This window comes from Propithecus coquereli, unplaced genomic scaffold (genome assembly GCF_000956105.1).
Source record: "Propithecus coquereli isolate 6110/MARCELLA unplaced genomic scaffold, Pcoq_1.0 Scaffold127, whole genome shotgun sequence".
Classification (NCBI taxonomy): Eukaryota; Metazoa; Chordata; class Mammalia; order Primates; family Indriidae; genus Propithecus; species Propithecus coquereli.
In genome coordinates, this window is record NW_012136858.1 from 6,730,994 (window position 1) to 6,739,346 (window position 8,353).

Below are 8,353 nucleotides of genomic sequence, written 5' to 3' on the forward strand. Positions count from 1 at the left end.
GCTCAGGCTGGTCTTGAACTCCTGAGCTCAAACAATCCGCCTGCCTCGGCCTCCCAGAGTGCTAGGATTACAGGCGTGAGCCACCGCGCCTGGCCTCTCCTTCACTTTTGAAGGATAATTTAACAGGGTACAAAATTCTAGATTGATGGTATTTTCCTCTCAACACTTTAGATATTTCACTCTATGCTCTTCTTGTTTTCATGGTTTCTGAGGAGAAGTGAAATGTAATTCTTGTCTTTGCTCCTCTGTAGGGAAGGCGTTTTTTTCCTCCTGGCTTCTTTAAAGATTTTTTCTTTGTCTTTGATTTTCTGAAGTTTGAATATGATATGCCTAGATGTAATGTTCTTTGGTATTTATCCTGTTTGGTGTTTTTTGAGCTTCCTGAATGTGTGATTTGTTGTATGATATGAAATTGGGGATAGTATTAGCATTATTGCTTTAAATATTGCTTCTCTTCCTTTCTCTGTTTCTTTTCTTTTCTTTTTTCTTTTTTTTTTTGTGACTAACTAGTGTTTAGTTTATTTCACTTAGTATCCACAATAATCCTATAAGGGGCCATTGTTATTCACTGTCATTTTAGAGATAAGGAAAGTGAGGCACCTGGAAGTTAAGACTCTTGACCTAAAATTAAAACCTAGCAGGGTCAAGATTTGAACCCAGGCAGACTGGCTCCAGCATCCTTCTGTTACACTTTCACCGGAAGCTTCACTGCTGCTCTCCTGCCAGGCCCTGCCATACTCTCAGAAGCTTTCCTTTAATCCAGTTAACAACCTTCCCGTAAACACTGTACTCCCGCTGACAGCTTCCAAGTTCTGGGCACCAGTGTGCTCCATGGCTTCTTCCGCCATGTTCCACCCCTATCATTCAGGAGGGCAAAGAGAATAGCTGATAAAAGTTGCTTACGTGCTACCCTTTCTGTTTCTTTTCCTTCTGGTTTACATGTATGTTATAACTGTTTTAGTTGTTCTACAGTTCTTGAGTGTTCTGTTCTTTTTTTTTTTTTCCTTCAGTCTTATTTCTCTTTGTTTTTCTGTTTTGGAAGTTTCTATTGTTATATCCTCAGGCTCAGAGATATTTTTTCTCAACTGTGTCCAGTCTACTAATACAAAGGCATTCTTTATTTCTGTCCTAGTGTTTTTGATCTCTAGCATCCCTTTTTGATTCTTTCTTAGAATTTTTATCTCCCTACTTACATTATCTGTCTGTTCTTGCATACTGCCTACCTTTTCCATTAGAGCCCTTACCATATTAATCACTTGTTTAAAATTCCTGGTCTGCTAATTCCAACATCTGTGCTATCAGAACTCTGGTTCTGATACCTGTTCAGTCTCTTCAAACTGTGCTTTTTTGCCCTCTAGTATGCCTTGTAATTTTTTTTTTGAAATCTGGACATTATGTAGGGGTGAAAGGAATCTGGTAGGTAGGCTGTTAGTGGTGTGGTGGTAAGGTGTGGAGAGAGGGGAAGCATTCTACAGTCTTATGATTAAGTCTCAATCTTTGAGTGAGCTTATGCCCTGGACTGTGAATTTCACCGCTATTTCTCAGTTTTTATTTTCCTGTCCTTGATTGGGACAGGATGGCTAGAGGGGGCTGGAGTTGAGTATTTCCCTTATCCCATGTGGAAGTCTAGAGCCAGATGGAGTTGGGTATTTCCTTTCCTCGAGATAAGGTAGGCTCTGATAAAACCCCAGAAAGTTAGGGTCTGGTCCAATAGTTTCTCCTGAGGGCAGGCCTTGTTAAGAAGAATGGAGTGCTCTGGTATATTTCAAAGTGGTTCTTTTTTCCCTCCCCCTACCGGAACTGTGAGGGAATTTTTCTCTGATATTCATTGTGAGCACATGGTAGAGCTCCAGGAGGTTTAACTCACAAAAGTGTGGGGGCCCCATGTGACTGTCACCAAGGCTGGAATAATAGCTCACTGTAACCTCAAACTCCTGGGCTCAAGCTATCCTCCCGTCTCAGCCTCCTGGGTAGCTAGGACTATAGGCCAAGCGTGTACCACCAGCCTAGCTAATTTTTATTTTTTATTTTTTCGTAGCAACAGGGTGTTGCTATGTTGCCTAGGGTGGTCTTGAACTCCTGGCCTCAAGAGATCCTCCTGCCTTGGCCTCCTAAAGTGCTGGAATTATAGGTGTAAGCCTCTGTGCCTGGCCCCCCGGAAGATTTTAACTCTTAAACTTATCTACACTGAGCCTCTAGCAATACATCAGTTATAGTTCAGGTTTTCCTACCCTGGGACTGGTTGCTGCTCATGGGTTTCTGCTCTGGGAAGTTGTAATTCTCGGAATCTGTCTGTCTCTCTAATTTTGTTGGCAGTGGTTTGCCTTATGACCTCTCTTCTCTGAAAGGTCTAAGAAAAATTGTTGACTTTTCAGTTTGTTAGCTTTTTACTTGTTATTAGGACCAAATGGTTACTTCTAAGCTCTTGACATGCCAGACCAGAACCCTCTTTCTTATTTCTTTTTCCTCTTTCTTCTCTGTTATTAATATTTACGTTTTTAGGAATCATAAATAATACCTTTCACCACAGAGCTTTCCTACTGATGGTCACCCTTTCCCAAGCCTTTTACCCAGTTGACAGCCTACTTTACTCCCCAAATGATGGGAATTGAGGCCACAGCTGACACCTCCAGCAAACTGTGGTTGACACATGGTGCTTCTTGCAAACAGCGGATCTTTCATTAGAAATTAGTATAGCAAACAAAGGATTATGATCACCCACTTTCGATATATGGATTGTAAACTGATTCTTATGCTGTGTTAGGTCCAACATGGCAGAATTTCTAGGACTCAATCACATAAATTTTGACTGCAGCAGTTGATATTTCGCAGTGAAATGATTCCTGGTAGGATCATAATTGCTTTGCCACTTACGATGTGTCGCCTTACAGAGAATTGTCCTTGAAAGAAATCCTTTGTGTTTCAGAAGGTCAGAAAGCTATCTGACAGAGCCATGATTTTATATTCCCAGACATTTTCCTTGATGCCACCAAAACACTACAATTTCTTCAAGTCCAAACTTTTTGACTACTGAGCAAGTTTCTTTTAAGGCTTGTTCTTGGAGGACAGACTAGACTGGGCATGCAGAGCAGACTTTCAGCCTGGCCGAGTGAGCATGGGGAGGAAGGCCGGCTGGGTCTTAGGAACTCACGCCGCCCTTTGTACTGAAAATTTCCTCATCAGTGAATGTCTTCACCTGTTACGGATGTTGTGGGGCAGTAATTCTTGTGCCCAGTTTCACATCAAATCACCAGGGGACCTTTGAAAGATGCCTTAGTAAGAATCTCTGGAGATGGAATCTGGACACCAGTAAAGCTTCCAGGTGATTCCAGTTTGTAGCTAGAGTTCAGAACCATGGCTGCAGAGGAAGAAGATTTTGGTACTAGGAAGAAAGTTGCCCTCTGAACTCTTCCAATCTTTTGGGACATTAGGGAGAAGAAGAATGCGCTAAGATTTGCTCCTGGAAAAACAGAGAAGACATTTTTTCCTTCTGTCTAATAGCATCTAATCTGTATTTCCTAGCTCAAAACCTTAAAGAAACTCATACCCCTAAAATTTGTCTTGTGCAAATGTGTTTATTTATTTTTATTTTATTTTATTTTATTTTGAGACAGAGTCTCACTCTGTTGCCCAGGCTAGAGTGCCATGGCATCAGCCTAGCTCACAGCAACCTCAAACTCCTGGGCTCAAGCGATCCTACTGCCTCAGCCTCCCGAGTAGCTGGGACCACAGGCATGCGCCACCATGCCCGGCTAATTTTTTCTATATATATATGCCCAGCTAATTTTTTCTATATATATATTTTTTAGTTGTCCAGCTAAAGCAGGAAGGGAGGAGGAGGAGATGGCAGGTAGGATTCAGATCTTTCACAGTAACACCATTAAGCAACAGGACCTCTTACAAGGATGCTCATCTGTGGGGAAACATAGGGAGAATCAGTCCCAGTAGCAGGTTTTGTTTGGATCCCTGATATTTGTGACATACACAGAGTCCCAGGTGGGTGGGCAGAGCTGATTTTGACAGCCCCTTTGAGTCTGTTTTGTTTGTTTTTTTGGTTTCCTATCTCTTTCAGAACATGCTTCTAGAACTTTCATCTATTATGAAAAAATAATTCACCAGGAGCAGTGGGTATCTGCAAGAGGAAAATTGTGCCTTTGTCAGCTCAAACTGAAGCAAGAACTTGGGGACCCACAATCTCCACAGAGACAACCACCAGGTAATGGGCTGTGCACAGTGTGCTCCCAGCCTGGGCTCACCTCCACAGGAGACCCTTCCCTTATGGGGCTGGGGTCAGCCTCTGACTGCCCACCCGGCCACACCATGGAGGCAGGTCCGATGCTAGTGCAGGGAGGAACTGTGCATCATCAGAGACAATCTTGGGGCTGCTGCTGCCCCAGCTCTGCAGGAGCAGCAACAGTAGCAGTTGGCCCCTTAAACATGGGTCCAGAGCAGGCCTGGAGCTTTGCACTCAGCCTGCACTCAAACCTGCTCCTGTCTATAAAGAAGAGGTTGGCAAGAAGCTTTTCCACTCTCTTCCTCTCATCAGTTCATCTCTTGGGGCTGAACCAGTTGGATTTTTTAGTGCGTAGATGCCACGGAAATAAAATATTGATTACAACACTGGCAAGCACTTACATTATTTTATTGTTATCCAGCTGGGGTCATTCACTATCAGTGGCGATGCCATGATTGTGACCCAACAGGTGCTTCCTGGGGAGTGGTAGAAGCCAGCACCTCTTCCTCACCCTCCCCATCCTCCCAGTGGCCCCAAACCATCCAGGAGAGGTACATAAAAAGCACTTGGCAACAACCTCTATGGAAAGTAGTATGGAGATACCTCAAAGAACTAAAAGTAGAACTACCATTTGATCCAGCAATCCCAATACTAGGCATCTACCCAAAGGAACAAAAGACATTCTATGAAAAAGACATCTGCACTCAAATGTTTATAGCAGCACAATTCACAATTGCAAAGATGTGGAAACAGCCCAAATGCCCATCAATATATGAGCGGATTAATAAAATGTGGTATATGTATATACCACATGGAGTATTAGGCATAAAAAAAGTGAACTACCTCTTGTATTATCCTGGATGGATCTGGAGCCCATTTTTCTAAGTGAAGTATCACAAGAATGGAAGAACAAACACCACATGTACTCACCATGAAATTGGTATTAATTGATCAACACTTATGTGCACATACAGTAGTAATATTCACTGGGTGTCAGGCAGGTTGGGGAGGAGGGGATGAGTAAATTCACACCTAAGGGGTGCGGTGCACACTTTCTGGGGATGGGCATGCTTGTAGCTCTGATTTGGGCAGTGCAAAGGCAATATATCTAACCTAAACATTTTTACCCCTGTAATATTCTGGAAAAAAAAAAAAGCATTTGTACCCTGTGATACTCTGAAATTAAAAAAAAAAGCACTTGGCATTTGTTAGGGGGCAGAGAGACTGGATGGCCATGTGCTGTGTACTAACTAGCCAACTGTGGGGCTGCTTGGCTGATTGTTGCTTGTTCTGAGTTCTGAGAGCCACAAACATGGGCTCAATTCCCATGCAAGGAGCCACTTAGCTCCTCCATCCTCCATCCCATGACGAGTGGCTCATGCCTGTAATCCCAACACGTGTGGAGGCTGAGGTGGGAGGTTGCTTGAGGCCAGGAGTTTGAGGCCTCGGGAACATAGTGAGACCCTGTCTCTACAAAAATTAAAAAAAAAACTTAGCTGGGTGCAGTGGCACGTGCCTGTAGTCTCAGTTACTTGGGAGGCTGAGGCAGGAGGATTGCTTGAGCCTGGGAGCTGGATGTTGCAGTGAGCTCTGATGAAGCCACTGCACTCCAGCCTGGGTGACACAGTGAGACCCTGTCTCAAAAAAAAAAAAAAAAAAAGTCAAGTACAATCTTGCTCATACAGCCCAAGTGAGGGGATGGGGTGGCGGGTTGGAGAAGAATGAAAAATTCTAAAACTATCTGAAAGAACAATTCAGTTATTTCCAAATACATAAAACAAAACCGCTGGCAGGGCCTCTGGAGATGGTAAGGCATATATTAGAGTTGCAGAGGGAACCAGTCCTCACTGCACCCAGAAGCAGACACGAACCGCTCATGAGGAGCACATGCACAGTAGAAAGAGACCGCTGCTGTTCATCTGGGCTGGACAGTGCGTGAACGCTTCCCTCGTGCAGGACGCAATGGCCGGTGAAGTTTATTCTGTTTCAAACCATGACTGTCATTCCTGCCACAAAAGCAAATGTCAGGTTGAAGGTGCAAATGACCATCAGTTCTAAATTACCAGGTTTTCCTATAGAAAATTTTAGGATTTTGACTCACCTATTTTTTCCAGAATGGATTGAATAACTTCATGTCTTCAGGTAAAGGTAATCTACCTCTTGCACCGAAAATGTTATTATCTGTGATGTTTTCAGAACACACTTGCAAAACCCATCAAATGCCCCCTGGGAAGCTCTCCTTGACTCAATAGGTGCCCATGGAGACTCACCCGAGGGAGAATTCAGCAGCTTTTAATTTCAGTTTTCCCATCTGGTGGATGGGATAAGGCCCGATCCCTTGCACGTCTTGAAACTCAGATCTCGGCAGCACAGCACTGCCCTGCACATGCATTACTCACAGGCTCGCCGACGGCTGAGCCAGACTGCTCCTGCTCTACTTTAGGGGTCTCTCTCACCTCAGGGCTCCAATCCAGTGCTGCTCATGGCCGTTGGTTTGCCCACCATTCAATAGCCCATTTTCCCTTCACATCAAAATCTGACACAAACTACCAAATACACTTTTTTAACTGTGCATTTTGGTCAATGATGGATTGCATATATGTCCCATCAGTAGTCCCATCAGATTATAATATCATATTTTTACTGTACCTTTTGTATGTTTAAATACACCAGTACTTACCATTGTATTACAATTTCTTACAGTATTCAGTATAGTAACATGCAGTACAGGTTTGTAGCCGGGGAGCAACAGGCTGTACCATATAGCCTAGGTGTGTTGTAGGTAATACCATCTGGGTTTGTGTAAGTACTTTATGATGTTTGCACAAGAACAAAATTGCCTAAAATGCATTTCTCAGAATGTATCCCTATCATTAAGTGGCACGTGACTGTACTTTCTCCCCAACCATAATTCTAAACTCCTTTCCCTGCAGCTCATTGAATTTTGGTGTTGGTTTAATGCCTTTTTCTCCGTTTACTTTCATTTAATTTTTTAAACATTAAATCTTTTATTTTGATATAATTGTAGATCACAGGCAGTTGCAAGAAACAATATGCTTCAGTCAGTTTCCCCAGTGGTAACATTTTGCATAGCAATAGTACAGTGTCAAAACCAAGATATTAGGTTTAATGTATTTTGTCTACTCTCAAAGGCACTAGGGATTTTTTAAATTCAGAATTTAGGAAGCACATTAGCATTATCAAGTTTTTAAGATTTCTAATCAGATTAATCAGGTAGCAGGTAAGGGTACAAACTAGAGGAAGAGAAATAGCCCCTTTGGGAAAAAAGATTTCCTGAGGCTTCCTGCTCTGTAATCTGGAACACAAAGATCAGAGGCAGAGAAAATCAGTTTACAATGCATAATGATATGTCTTTATTTCGTGAACAGAAATGGTGTCTAGACAAAATTCATTTAACACTAGCAATTCAATTGAGTGAAAATTTTTTTTTTGCACAATAGTGTATTTACAATGAGTAAATGAAGTTTAAATTCATTAGTTCATAGCAATGTTTTTTTCCCCAAAAGGTAAAAATTCTTAGTTACAGAGAATAAGCATCAACAGCCTTTCATTTTTACAATAAAAACCACAAGAAAAACCACAATCACTTAGAAAAAAAATAAGAACAAGCCTAAGAACTAGTACAATAAAATGATGCATTGAATTAAGTTACATTAATCGCATAGAATCTGTGTAAAAAGTATGTAGAAAAACACCTGATGTAACCTGTTACAGTCGTTGACCAGTTATGAGAGGTACAGAGGGTTATACAGGTAGATATGTGTGAAAACTGTCCGTATTGTTCGACCTGGGGAGGAAGAGAAGAGGGGATGCAGCCCCTTGCATACACTGAGAAGACCCTGTTTTGAATATGGCCTCTGGAGTTTGTAAGGCATATATTAGAGGTGCACTTGCATCAGACTGGTTCTGGAACAAATTCTCTCAGGCCCTGTTGGCCTCATAAGCAAAGGTGGTGCTTGCCTTGAATGGCTCCCTGTGTCTAACAAGCACCTGAAGCTCCCAAATGCACATGGAATCTTCCTGATTACTCACCAGAAGTGCCACGTCTTTGATGTCAGAGCGTGAATGGGCATCCCAAAACGCACTGTCAGGATTCAA